Source organism: Phyllostomus hastatus, unplaced genomic scaffold, assembly GCF_019186645.2.
Source record: "Phyllostomus hastatus isolate PE091 unplaced genomic scaffold, TTU_PhHast_1.1 phas_contig_150, whole genome shotgun sequence".
NCBI lineage: Eukaryota > Metazoa > Chordata > Mammalia > Chiroptera > Phyllostomidae > Phyllostomus > Phyllostomus hastatus.
The window spans coordinates 22,968,689-22,982,685 of NW_025333611.1; the positions used below are offsets into that span (position 1 = coordinate 22,968,689).

General features: G+C 43.4%; 1 non-coding gene across 1 annotated transcript; it reads right to left on the reverse strand.

The window, feature by feature from the left end:
* Positions 1–13,614: 13,614 nt before the first annotated feature.
* Positions 13,615–13,721, reverse strand: LOC123813293. Its single transcript, XR_006784720.1, has one exon. It is a non-coding gene; the product is annotated as a U6 spliceosomal RNA (small nuclear RNA).
* Positions 13,722–13,997: the final 276 nt, after the last annotated feature.

Sequence of the window (13,997 nt, forward strand, 5' to 3'; positions counted from 1 at the left end):
ACAGATCATCAATCTCGTTGGAGAGAGGCGGAGACAGCAGAGATCTGTGACAGGAATGGTGAAGCTTTCCATCAATCCGCGAGCTGAGGGAGGCATCTGCCTTACTATTGGTGAAAGGGCCCGCCGACTTTGAAAGCGGTATGGAGACAGCCAGTTGATTGGTCGCTCGGAGGCTTTATGGGAAATGAGACTTCAGCAACAAGGAACCGCTGGCGCCCTCTCGCGGTAAGCAAAACTAGGTCCTCCCACGTACTGCCTGGCCTGTGGTAGCCACGTGTCTGCCAGCCTCTAGGAAGGTCAATTCTGAAGCCATATTGGCCACAGGCTGGCGGTATGAGCTAAGTCAGAGACTTCCATTGCCTAAGCCAATCAAAAATCGACCTGAGTAGAGCTATAACCAATCACAGAGTTTCTGTGGAACAGAGTTATTTTCCAGCTTTTCAGAATCAGGAGTCTTGAACCATCACCGGATTATAGCCATGTTATTAAATAATATATTATCAACTAAAAAATATATTCTAAATTGTATTAAATAATTAGTGTCAGACTGAAGAGTGTTATAAGTTGCTGCATAAAGTTGGGGAAGGCAAGTCTCTTCACAACCTAAAGTTTGAAGTATCTGTTCTTCAGTTTCTAGAAAATATTAGCAGCTTATTTGTTGGGTTCCTAGTACACTGAACATACTACATAAGCACCCCATTTATTAAGGAACATTTATTGATTCTTTCTTATTTGTAAGACACTGTTTAAAGCACGTTAAGTGTCTTAAAACATTTGAACCTTTATTAAAAACCTATGAAGTAAGCATTGTTATTATTTCTATGTCACAGGTAACAAAAGCACATTGAGTTTAAGTAATGCACCCTGATTCACACGGCTATTCAGTGGGAAAGCTGGAATCCAAACCCATGCTGTCAGGCTGCAGAATCCATGTTTGGAACCACTATGCTCTACTCGAAACCAACAGTTAGAGGGTAAAGTCTCCCCTGCGCTACTGCTACCCTATGTAGACATCTCAGGGCAGCAGGCAATGCTCTTCCAGCATCTCAATTGCATCTACCTTCTAACTGTTACTTCGTCATCCTGTGACCTGATTTACACAAAAGGTTCTCGTCTCCATTGGATCTCAAGATACAAGAAACTCAGAAATCGTTGTATAGTCAATCATTATGTAATATCAGCATCTGGGCTGTCAGGACGAGGCTGAGAATACCTGAGAGGAAGCAAGTGCATCTTTATGAATATATTATGTCCAAAGATGTGTCCTCAGTAATTGTGCACATGTTCAGAATAGCAGAAGACAGAGTATTTGTATTCTCTACCCCCGACACACACATTTTTTTAACTTATAGAGATGAAATCATCCTTTCAATCAGAAAATCAGCTCTAGTCAAGATATATTTGGGGTTGCAAGGGAAATAATTCTATTAATCTATGGACAGGAAGGCTCGTTGCCCTGACCTTTCCAGGGACTGAAAACCTTCAAGAACCCAAGGAGCTTCCCTCCCTGTTCTGCTCCATCTTCTTTCCATGTATCTTTGCCCATTTGCTCTAGCCTCTTCTCTCTGCAAACCCACCTCCTCCCCTCACCCACTCTAGTCACCACACATACAAATTCAACACCCTGGCTCACCTCCCTGCCTGGTGGTATCCCAACATCACTGTCAAGTCTCTGGTTGCCTGTAGGTTCAAATTCTTCAGAAAGAAAATCTGATTGGTCCCTGGCTGGCCAGCACATTAGCTGGTGTGGATTCATATGTCCATCCCTGCACCAGTTTTGTGTAACCAGAGTAAAGTCACAGAGTAGTGCTGACCTTTTCAGAGCCTCAGTTGAGAAAGGCAACAGCATCTGTTTTCTCTAACCACACCTGGGTGATTCAGCCCTTCCCCCAGACTAGCTTCCACCACTGCCCACTCTATTCCACTGCCTGTGAAGCATCCAAACGAAGCTTCTAAAATGCCCTCCACTTAAATTCTTTCAATGGGTCCTCATTGCCCTTGGGACAAAAAACAGACTTGACAATCGAAACTTCGTGTTCGACCTTATGTTGGAGAGCTGACAATGATGGTACTTAAATGCCAAAACTTATAGAAAATCTGATGACTACAAAAGGAAGGATAAAAGAAACCTGTGGCTGTATATTCTAGAAGAAAAGATACTCTGAACAGGACTTATCCAAGTTGGCCAAGTCGAGGAGCCAGGTCACAAAACCCACTGGGGTACAAACAGATAGCCACTAAAAATACCATTTTGAATAAATGTAGAAGGAATGAGGAAGACAGAAAATCACCCTGAAAACATCACCGTGATTATTGGGGCAGCAAAGTCTGCTGATGCACGCTAAATTCAGTGGGTGAAAGTTGAAGGAGAAGCAGGAGATTGCATAGTCTCAAAATCCCCCCACCCAAAACTACAAAACACTGTGGTGGCCTCAATAGATGTTCATGAATTCTTTGGTATTCTTTCCTCCAAATGGTAGAGCTTAATTTCCCGCTCCTTGAGTAGGAGTTTAAATTGGTGCCCTGAGATCTAATTTCCCCTGCATGTGTGGTGGGAGGGACAGGGGCACACAAACAGACAATCCTCAGGCACTAGCAGGGCATCGGGGCAGGCAACTCAATTCTGACAGCTCCTACCCTGGGGCCACATTCCAACCAGCTCGAGGGAGGTCAGCATCGTGGGCCTTACAATCTCAGAGACCTAATGTAACCGCAGAGGATGGCTTCCAATTAAAACATCTTAACTAAAAGCAGGTCATGGTGAGCAGGGATGTCCTAAGCAGGTATCTTTCTTGACCAAGGTCAATCTTTACCTTACGTGAGCCTGTGTACTGTCTTTTTGCATCTACGATAATGGTAACATGCCTTTGGGATGTCAGGGTCATTCCCTTGGTCCAGACCCCTCAGGGCACAGCCTCCCGGCCCTGTACAGACCACGGAGCCCCTCGCTGTCCTCTTTTCTCCACGGAACACCTCCACGAGCTGTTCCTACCACTCCTACCACCTAAATGGTGGGCAAGCAGGTCCACAATACAGCATTTACTCTGAATCTTTATGCCATACTGCTTAAAATTCAGGCAGAAAGGCAAGCGTGAATGTATTTGGAAGGAGACTCCAATGTGTAGGTAGAAACCGAGGAAGCAAACAAGGGCCAGGAAAGGATGCACTAGGGATGATATTTTGGAATTCATACTAGGAACTATATAACTAATGTACAGGGGAGAGGCAGGAGGTGGTCCCAGAAAAATGGATGGGGCTATATTTTATGCTCACCATTAGCGGCCCCGTGCCCACCAATGTAACAGAAGTGCGTATCTCTCCACTTTCCTTTTTATCTACCCCAGAGATGTCCCCATTTTCCTGCCCCCCCCCTTAATCTACCACCATTGGATTTCAAGTGACCCTCCTGTGTTTCTTCCTTTGATTGTAATGTGTGAAATAAACTGCAAAACTGCCATTCTCTGGAGGCTTTTTCTCAACCCATTGAGATTCGGCTTTCTGGCAACTGTCGTCAGTTTGTCTCCAAATAATTCATAAAAATCCACACATCTAGCTAGTGACAGAGACAGGACTAGAACCTCAGCTAAATTTAACTGAAAGCTCTGTCCTTAAAATTTACAAGACTCCTCGCCTGCAATGTGGCATTAAGCACCACACCAGTCTCAGGACTTGGAGTGAGGTAATACATTTTTGTTGCTCTAGCAATAACTCACCATTTTAGAAGTTACTTGAACTCTTCTCCATTGTACAAACGTATCAGACCAAGTGTTCTAATTCTGAGTTCAGAGATCATTCATTTGTTCATTTGGCAAATCCATTTACTTGTCCATCCAGTAAAGAGTAAATGAGCACCAATTTCCAGGAAATGTCAGAGTTGCTAAAGACACGAAAGTCACTGTCATGGCGTACATAGTCTAGAAGAGGAAGCAGACAAACCAAACCTTAGGCAAGACAAATGACTAGTATTTACTAAGTGATTAGCAGGCAGATTATATGAAACTTCTCATTTAATGCATGACAGTTATATACGGTAGCTACTAATTATCCCCACTTCACAGATGAAGTAACTGGGGGATTAGAAATCTAAAGCAAGTTGCCTGAACTCCTACCACCTAAATGGTGGGCAGGGAGGTCCACAATACAGCATTTACTGTGAGTCTTTATGCCATACTGCTTGAAGTTCAGGCAGAAATGCAGGAGTGAATGTATTTGGAAGGAGACTCCAATGTGGAGGTAGAAACCGAGGAAGCAAACAAGGGCCAGGAAAGGATGCACTAGGGATGATATTTTGGAATTCATACTAGGAACTCTACAACTAATGTACAGGGGAGAGGTAGGAGATGGTCCCAGAAAAATGGATGGGGTTATATTTTATTCTCCAGGTGATAAGTTATTATTTAAGGATTATAAGTGGGGAGTGACAGGATCAGCTTTGCTTTTTCAAACGATCTCTCTAACTACAGTGAAAATGATGCTTGCTTAGGGAAAGAATAGAGAGCTATTAAGACTGACCACAATGGGACCTTGAGCTGAGACAATGACAGTGAGGCTGGTGAAGAGGAGACAGTTCAGGAGCTAAAAGGCGGAATCAACAAAACTAGGTGATTGATTGGACTTAAGTGTAGAGTAGGTGGGAGTTTTAGGCAACACTAAAATCTGACTTGGGCAGCTTGGGTTAATACATAAGGATCACTTATTAATGTTACAGATCAAGTTTATAGCTATAACCACAGACATGTATTCTAGGTAGACTTATTCTGCTTTTGAACTTTGATTTACCCTTATCATATTCAGATCCCATTGCTAATAAACTCCATATCACCAGGTACTATAGGACTTTTAGGACAAAATGGAAATGGAAGAATGATCTAATCCACATCCCAGTCACTCACCTTCGAACGTCAAAACTTAATGAGCTTTGAATTAGGAAGTTTCTAGAACTGCCAGGAAAGGTCACAGGTCCCCTTATGCAGAAAAACTTGTTAGGCCAAAGCAAGTGATAAAGTAAATTGCTGTTAATGGAATTCATTACTAGTGAAATGACACACAATCATTCAAGAATTTTTGTAGCCCTGTAACGCCCAGCTCCTGCCCTGAAGGAGCTCGTGGTCTCCTGCGGAAGACTAGGAAGCAAAAATTGAGGCTCAGATGATAAGATCTCCAACCACGATTAGCTCTGATGGGTAGAAGCCCAGCCCAGCGGCAAGAGACCCAGCCTGGGTGGGGCCCGGGGCGGGGGGGGGGGTGGGGGGGGGCTGCCTCCTGGAGGTCAGGTTGGCTCCCTAGAGGGCGCATACCATGGTGTTGGGCACAGTTGGCCTGGGAGGGCATTTCAAGTGGCAGCAAGTCATGGGACGGAGGAAGCACATTATGACTCACCTACCACCTCGTTCCAGAGGACGCTTTGGCGCTGCCTGTCGACAGACACAAACAGCTGCAGCTTCTCGGTCTCGGGCTGCCTGGGTTTGAATCCTGGGTCTGCCTTTACCAGCTGTGTGTTTGGAACCATTTATTTCCAGCCTTTGTGCCACAGTTTCCCATCTTAAAGTGGAAATAATGATTATATCTCTGCAAAGAATTGTTGTGAGGGTTAAATGAATATAAACCCATTTATAGTGTTTAGAACAGGACTCAGGTAAGTGCTCAATATACATTAACTGTTCCCATTACAATGGGAATATAGTTTTTCTTCTCATTATTTGATCTCCTTTTGCTGTTCTTATCTCACCACACCTGAATCTTTGTCTGTATTTTACATAGTCCTCTCTTTTGCACAAAACGCTCTCCATTTTCTCACTGGTTAGCTAAGAAACAGATACAAACTATCAATTTGCTGTCCAACTCACAATGACTATTTCTGGGAAAAACAACCAATGCAAGTTAAAACTGAAAATGGCTGTGACTGCATGTGGTAAAATGTGGTATTCACTAAAAATGGACTAAAGGTCAAATTTTGAAATGCAAATCTGCAAAATTTGACCCAAGAAAGTGGGATTTGGTAGAAATAACAGTCATTAAAGGAAACTCACACAGCGTAAAACTCAGTAAAACCTGATGCAAACAGACCTTCTGGATGACTCACATCTTCACCCTGAAATTTAAGTGAAAATTAATTCTGTCAGAAATAATTTTGGTAAATAAAAAAATTAATAGCAAACATTAAACAATTATAATATAGAAAACTACCCTTGAAATCTATCTAGTTTTATTAATCAATGAAATGCCAATAAATTCAATAATAAAAAGGAAAATTGATCCAGAAATTTATTGGTGTTTTAGAGGGTTAAGCACGTATTGGAGTTTATTGGAGGTTGTTTGGGTTATTGGCATTTGCTCCTGAAAATGCCTCCTCAATGAACAGGTAACAATATTGGCATCGTTTTAACTCAATGTTGAAGCGCCATGCAGGTCCAAAGCATCAGGATGGGGGTAATGGATCAATTTGTGTGTGTGTGTGTGTGTGTGTGTGTGTGAGAGAGAGAAACAGAGAGAGGGAGAGAGGGATAGAGGGAGAGAGAGAGAGGGAGGGAGAGAGGAACTTAGAAAAACAAAAGACAGCATGGCCTCAAAACAGGGGAGCAAAAAAACCCCTACTCCCTACTTTGAGGAATCTCGTATCCTCGCCAATAGGCAAGAGACAGAGACGTGCACAGGCAGGATCAGGGCCAGGCAGACTTGGTTTTCAAAAGGGTCTTACCACTCACTAGCTGTGTCACCCTGCAAAAGCCACGGCCTCCTGGAGCCTCAGCTTCCTCCTCTGAGAATGAGAATGGCAATAGTGCTCACCTCCTTGGGTTATCAGGAGGCCACCTGCGATCACGGCCTCGATCGGTGCCTGGCTTGAAGCCACCTTCATCTGTCATTGTTCTACTTTTCTAGCGTCTCTGTGCTCCCCGAAGTTTCCATCCAGCTGACCATCAGCTAGATGGGTCGCTTTTTCTGAGTAGGGTCTTCATATCCTATTTCTCTGTCCCATAGCCCTGTTTCCAGGACCCCCAGCACAAGGCCGTACTTGTCATACGATCCCAGTGGTTTTTGCTTGTACGTTGAGTACGTACTAAAGAGAGAGAGAGAGAGAGAGATGAAAGGGGAGAAAGAAAGGGAGTTGGGGGTCAAGTCTGTTAGACATATGGGGTACATCAAAGGATTGCCAGGCAGATGGTGAGCAGGGAAGCACACCTGGGTGCTATGTACTAATTAGCTGGCAGGCGGGGTCAAGGCTGGCGAAGGGTGGCAAACAGCCTGTTGTTTATTCCCTGAACTCAGCGGCTGCCGGAGGCCAGGTTCCCTAACACCCCTACTCCTCCCCTCCTGGCTGAGTTAGTGCAGATGGAGAATATGTTCCACTTCACCTTGAAGCGGCCCTGGGCCAGGTGAGGGGAAGCGTTGCTGACAGGTTTGATAGCTGAGCCTTTCGAAAAAGGCTCCGAGCCACTTTGGCCTCAGGGGGCCCTCCGCTTCCTCTGGTCACGTCTTCCCTGAAACTAAAATACAGCTTGGAAAGACAGCTCGGTGCCCTCACAGTCGCTGTGGCTTCCTCAGGCCACGACACACTCTCTCTTTTATGAGCCTGCGGGGCTGTAATTCTCACCACCTGACATTTATGGGAGGCTTCATATTAGCAAAAGGCTTTACAGCCATTTTTATGAGGGATGCCTCCCTGAGACCTGCCAGATGTAATCACCCAGACTGCGAAGAAAGGGAGCGAGCTCGGGCCCACAGGTGCATGGCCCTCACTCACTGGCCTGCGAGGAGCCGGGAATGGAGCCCCATGTCAGAGCTGATTTTCTCACCCTTGGAGCCTTGGCAGCCCGTTGTCTCTCCCCGTCTTCGACATCCACACCATCAGCAGGTGCTGAAGGGGCACCTCCCGGAGGCACCTCAAACCCACCCATTTCTGTGCATCACCATGGCATTGTCCTGGCATCGCCCTGGCCCAGCCTGACTCCCACACAGCCCCATCTGTGTCCTGCTCTCATCTTGTGACCTACCTCCCATTACCCACACAGGAGACAATGTAACCCTCTAGATGTTTATTTATTTTCTTAAGGTATGCACCTTTTTAAACTCCCTGGTATTCCTAGGAAATTTTGTATTGCTATCCTATAGTGAATAGGTAGTTTTTAAAAGAATAATCTTTTTAAAATTTGTATTTATTGACTGATTTGAGAGAGAGAGAGAGAGAGAGAGAGAGAGAGAGAGAGAGAGAAATGTCAATTTATTATTCCACTTATCTATTTACTTATTAGTTGATTCTTGTATGTGCCCCAACCAGGAATCAAACCCACAACGTTAGAGTATCAGGACGACACTCCAAACAACTGAGCTACCTGGCCAGGTAAATCTGTTAATCTGAGAATAATCTGTTAAAAACAAAAAGAGCAACATTTCAATAACTTCTTCCCAATAAAGTTTATCCAGAATAAAACCCAAGTTTATTCGTGGACTGCCTCTCCAGCCTTCCCCCAACACTGCCCCTGCACCTGCCCTGTGTTCAGGGACCCACCAAGTCCTTTCTGCGTCAAGTTCACACCGCTTCTCCCTCTGCCTGAAAAGCCCTTGGCCTTGCTCTCAGAACGGCTGGCTTTGTCTCACCTTCCTAGTCTCAGCTCACATGTCTCTTTCCAACCCTCCCGATCTTAAATTGCCCCCTCCCACACTATCATGTTAGTTGCTTTCAAGAACACTTTGAACAACCTTAAAAGGTTTATTTGTTGGCTTATACAAACCCTGTCTTTTTGTTAGGATGTGTGTCCCATGAGAACAGGGAGGTTGTCTATCTTTTGCCACTGTATTTAATGCGTAACACAGAATCTGCACAGAGGATAAGCTAAGTAAATGTGTGTTGACAACATTAAACGAAGGAATGAAGCAATTTACTGAGAAGTCTCTCCTTCTCTCAACCCCTTGCTAGTCACCATTATAATCAGTAGAGGGCAGCAAAGATCCTGAGTTAGCTGATTCCTGGGATTTATGCCAGAAGACGTATCCCCCTTTGTGAAATAGAAGGTTCAGGTTTATCAGAAATTTCAGGGAAGTAGCGGCTGTAAAAAATTCTTTCTCCCCTTGTTCCTGATGCTTTCTCTGCTCTGAACCATTTACAGATTTTTTTTTTAATTTAAAAGATGTTTTACTATTTCAGGCTCACAATGCGCTTCCCAGAATACAAGCAGATGTTGTACTGACTACGCCAAAAGCAACCCCAATGGCCTGGAGCCTGTCCCTCCCTGCCTGACACGGTAGTGTGGAAAAAAAGACACCCCTATCACAGCCAGCAGCTGTGTGGGGCTTAAAGATTTACGGCTCTCCCTTATGGTGTATGGGGTGAGCAGGCACCAGCTAGGCAGCTGTTCATGTTTTCAGCACTTGCCGGAGCAAGTTGTGTGTGTTGATAGTTCTGTCTTGTATCTGTCTTGTATCTGCTTGTATCTGTTCCTGCTTATTCCATCCTCTCTTTTTGTTTACCAGTTCCCCCACCCCCACCAGGGCAGAACTTCAACACCATCTGCCTTTGTGGGCCCCGTCCCTGAAGAACGCACACTGAACGGGGGAGATCAGCAGAACAGTCAGCAGCCACACACTCAGAGAGTGATGTTTTCATTCACCCTCTGCCCCACAAATAGATGTACTGAGTCTTCTGACCTCCCGGGCCCGGGACGGTGCTCTGTGGGTAAGGATGATCTGTTTGGTTGAAAGAACTGCTACTAAAATCAAAAGGACAGATAGCGTTTCTCAGCCTCGGCGCTACTGACATTTCGTACTAAAAAATTCTTTGTCATGGGAGCATTCTAGGATGTTTGTTTGGCAATGTCCCTGATTTCTACCCATTAGATGCATGTCGCATCACTTCCCTAAGTTGTGGTAACCAGAAGTGTTTTTAGACATTGCTAAATGACCCCTGAGGAAGGTCAAATTCCCATCCTCCTCCGGAAAAACACTCTTAACCATCATGGTGAATACCTTTTGGGGTATGTTTCCAGCCTTGAGGCGGTGACTCCTTTCTCCTATCCCATCCTTGTCTTTTGTGACCTGAAGCCTGTGGACTCCGTAGATTGGACATCTGACCCAACGTGGGCCTCTCAGCTTCTTTATTCTGGGAATTTGAGACTGGGACTGGGGGTCTCCCTACATGTGTTCTTCGTGGAGCCAAAACTTGAATGCAAGTTTAGAAGGTAGGGGCAGATGTATGGTAACAAGGGGACAGGAAGCAGTGTCATCCTACTGCAGAGACAAGAATGACATAGACTATGGAGAAACACCAAGGATGAGCCAGAGACAAGTTGCCGAGTTCTGGCACTTTTTGGGTATAGTACTTCCAAAGGACAGGCCAAACTTCCTGCCTTGGCTAGGTTAAGGCATTCCTGTACATTTATAAATAACTCTGTTTTCTGTGCTAGAGCACTTTTTTCCCTGCAAGTTCATTCTAACTGGTACATTCTCTGTGGCCTGGAACTGAAATTACAACCAGGAGTATCAGGGATCCAGGCAGCTGAAGGGTGAGCAGTTTCTAACCCTCAAGACAGCTCCACCCACCTGGGCACATGGGTGCCATTCTCCTTTCTCACCCAAGGGCTTTCTCGCCCTCTCTATAGAGGTTTTCCTCTCTTAACCTCGGCTTGTACCTGGCCAGCTTGTCATGACCTGTACTCAACTTCTTGTTGCTCATTTACCACCAGCTTGACTGCTAACGACAAGCGCAGGCCGAGTTTCTTGGCTCAGATTTCTGAACAAATGAGTCTCGTTGGCTCTCATGGCAAACCCTGTTGACGGCCTCAACCAACAGCCATCTGTCCCTATCAGTTTTGTTCACCTGAACAGCCCCAGGTGCTGACTTAGAACTGGTTTGTAAGGTCAGTGAAATGTAAAAGGAATCTTCAGGTGGCGGCAGGGGGGAGGAGCTTGCTTCTGGGAAAGAGTTCTATAGTTTTATCCTTGACACAAGAAGGCAAAGTCTTCCAGCTAGCCTGCCCCCTCCGGCCTGCTTTGGAGATGTGAGGACATAGATGGAGCTGTGGTAGCCATTTTGCAACCATGAAGTCAAGCCCAGAGAACCAGAGAGAAAGTGACGGTAGACGGCTATAACATTTTGGAACTGACGAATTAACCAGCTCTGGAGCCTTTACCTTTAGACTTCTTGTTACATGAGATAATTAGGTGTCCTTACAGTTTAGGCTATTTTGACTCAGGTATCCTGTTACTTGAAGCCAAAAGGATACTGACTGATACAGTATATAGCTCATCTTTTCTGGCCGGGTCACCCAGGTCCAAGGTCACTAGCTTGGCTCCCTGGCAGATTGATTGCCTTGGACTCACGCACCGCCCTGCAGTCCATGTGTTCATTCCCCTCCCCTGACCTTGTATTATGAAATATTTTAACCCCCCCACCAAAACAAACAGTGAGGAAATAATACCAAGAACACTCAAATATCCTTCAGCTTGTTTCACCACTTGTTAACATTTAGTTACCTACGTAACTAAAAACATTTAGTTACATATTTCTGTGTATATGGGGGTATTTTTGATTTATTTGAAAATAACTTAGAGACTTTATGAAGCTTCACCTCAAAGTACTTCAGCATTTATCTCTCAAGAAACAAGGACATTCTACTTATAGATACAGAAAGCAAATTGGTGGTCACCAGATGGGTAATAGATTGGGGAAGATGGGACTAAAAGGCGAAAGGGTTTAGAAGTACAAAAAGCTAGTTATTAAAATAGTCCCAGGGATGTAAAGCACAGCATGGGGGAATATAGTTAATAACATTGTAATAAGTATGTCTGGTGCCAGATGGGTGCTACATCTATCAAGGTGATCATGTCATGAAGTTTGCAAATGCCTAAGCACTATGTTGTACACCCAAACCTAATATAATATTGTATGTCAACTGCAATTCAAATTTTTTTCAAAGTTATTTTTTAAAAAGTGAATTAACCTAAATTAATTTTTTTGAAAAAGAGAAAACAAAAGAACCAGAACATTCTCTCATATAACCAAACTGTCATTATAATAGTTTTAATTATATTATTATCTAATATAAAAATCTCGTTTAACTTCCCCAGTAATGTCCTTTGAAGCTTTTTTTTTGGGGGGGGGGGCTTATTTTGACTTAATTTTGTCTTTGTGTTTGTTCTTACCCAGGACTCATCAAGAACCATGTGCTGTTTGAAAGCTCTCATCTCTGTTGTCTCCTTTATCGTGAAACCGGTTTTTTGTTTTTGTTTCTGTCTTTCCTGTTATTTACTTTCAGGCCAGTTCTTTTATGGGGTGTCCCATAATTTGGATTTTGGTGTTTTTTTTCCCTTCAGAATTAGCTGTAATTAAAGGTTTTTAGCAAAATCTCTACAGAGGCGATGTTGGGTCTTAGTGTATCTCAGGAGCCACACGACGGATGGCCTTCATGGTGTCCTGTGACTGGTCGTGCTGGGTTTAATCTGTTGACTAAGGTGCTGCCTCCCAGAACTCTCCATTGTGAAGGCATTTATTTCCTCTTTATCATTGAGAAGTGATCTGTGAGATGTACTTACTAATTAAATGTCCTGAGAATATGACAATAACTGGTTCCCCAAGTTTTATTCAATGGTTTGGTACGCATTTAATAGGCCTTGCTTGAATCAACTATTACTGTTAGTGATTACACAAGTCACACTTTTTCTAATACTATCATGTCTTCCATATTTATTATTTGGTACTCTACCTTTTACGAAAAGGAGCTTTCTCCTTCTTCGTGCTCACTTTTAAAATTTTCTTGAGCATCATTATGAACTCAGATTATTCATAACCACCAATTTTCTTTTTGATTTTCAATTTGTCCCAAACTCGGCCCCTCCCACCTAATCTCTGTGTCCTTCAGACACAGTCCTGTCCGTTTCTGAGCGTTTCTTTGCCCTCCAGCAGAGGAAGTCCTGAGCTCATTTTGTAGTTTCCTTGATCCAGACCTGGAATCAGCTATTTCTCCAGGGAGACTTGGTTCCTTCTAGCAGGAACTGGTTTTTAGAAACCAAGAACTGGGTGGTGGGAGTGCTCATTGCTATTGGGGTTTTATTGTTTCTAGGCCCTTTCTGTGGACAGATGGCAGAAATATATTTTATTTCAAATCACAGCTTTACTTTGATCCGCCAGCTCCAATCCAACACCACAGGGTTCTTCCTATTTTCTCCCCAGCACATATTTTTATCTTCTTCCTTGCACAATGAGAACCCTGGTTTTCACCAACATCAATATACTAATTTGCTCCTTCTTACAATACACCCAATAGTATCAGAATTACTATACTAACAGCACTACCAACACAAACCTACTAATAAAGCTTAAGGCTGTTCACAGCTTGTTTTCATTCTCAGAATATCGCCCCCTAGAGGTAAAGACCTGTTGCTTAAAAACCTTTAAACCTTGAAGTAGTTTCATGTTCCTCTTGTAGTCAATGTTTGGGTTTTCCTATTCTTGTTGATTTAACATTTTCTTTGTGGTAGCAGGCTTTTTAACAATTAGCTTTCCAGTTTTATTGAGATATAATTGACATATAACATTGTGTAAGTTTAAGGTGTACAGCATAATGATTTGATGTACATACATATTTCGCAAAATGATTACCATAGTAAGTTTAATATTAGCACCAGAATTTGGGATGCTTGAGGAATTTGGGTGTTATCTTTCTGCAGGGGCCATGCCAATCTTCTCTGCATCTTTCCAGTTTTAGTACATGAACTGCTGAAGCAAGCACTAGTTGAATTTTTTGAAAATGTAAAACTGTTGTTTAAAAGTCAAAACAATAGGGAATAGGTAACAGAAAAATTTTCTTCCACCCCTGTACATAACCAATTTTATTAGTTTCTGGTTTATCTTTTCTTATTTGCAAAAATTAGCAAATATATACACATGTGCTATATACACATATAGTCTTATTTTGCCTTTTTTTTTTCTATCCAAATGGTAGTATGCTATGTGTACTCCTATTATTCTATGTTTTAGTATCCAGCTTTACCATATCGGGTTATTT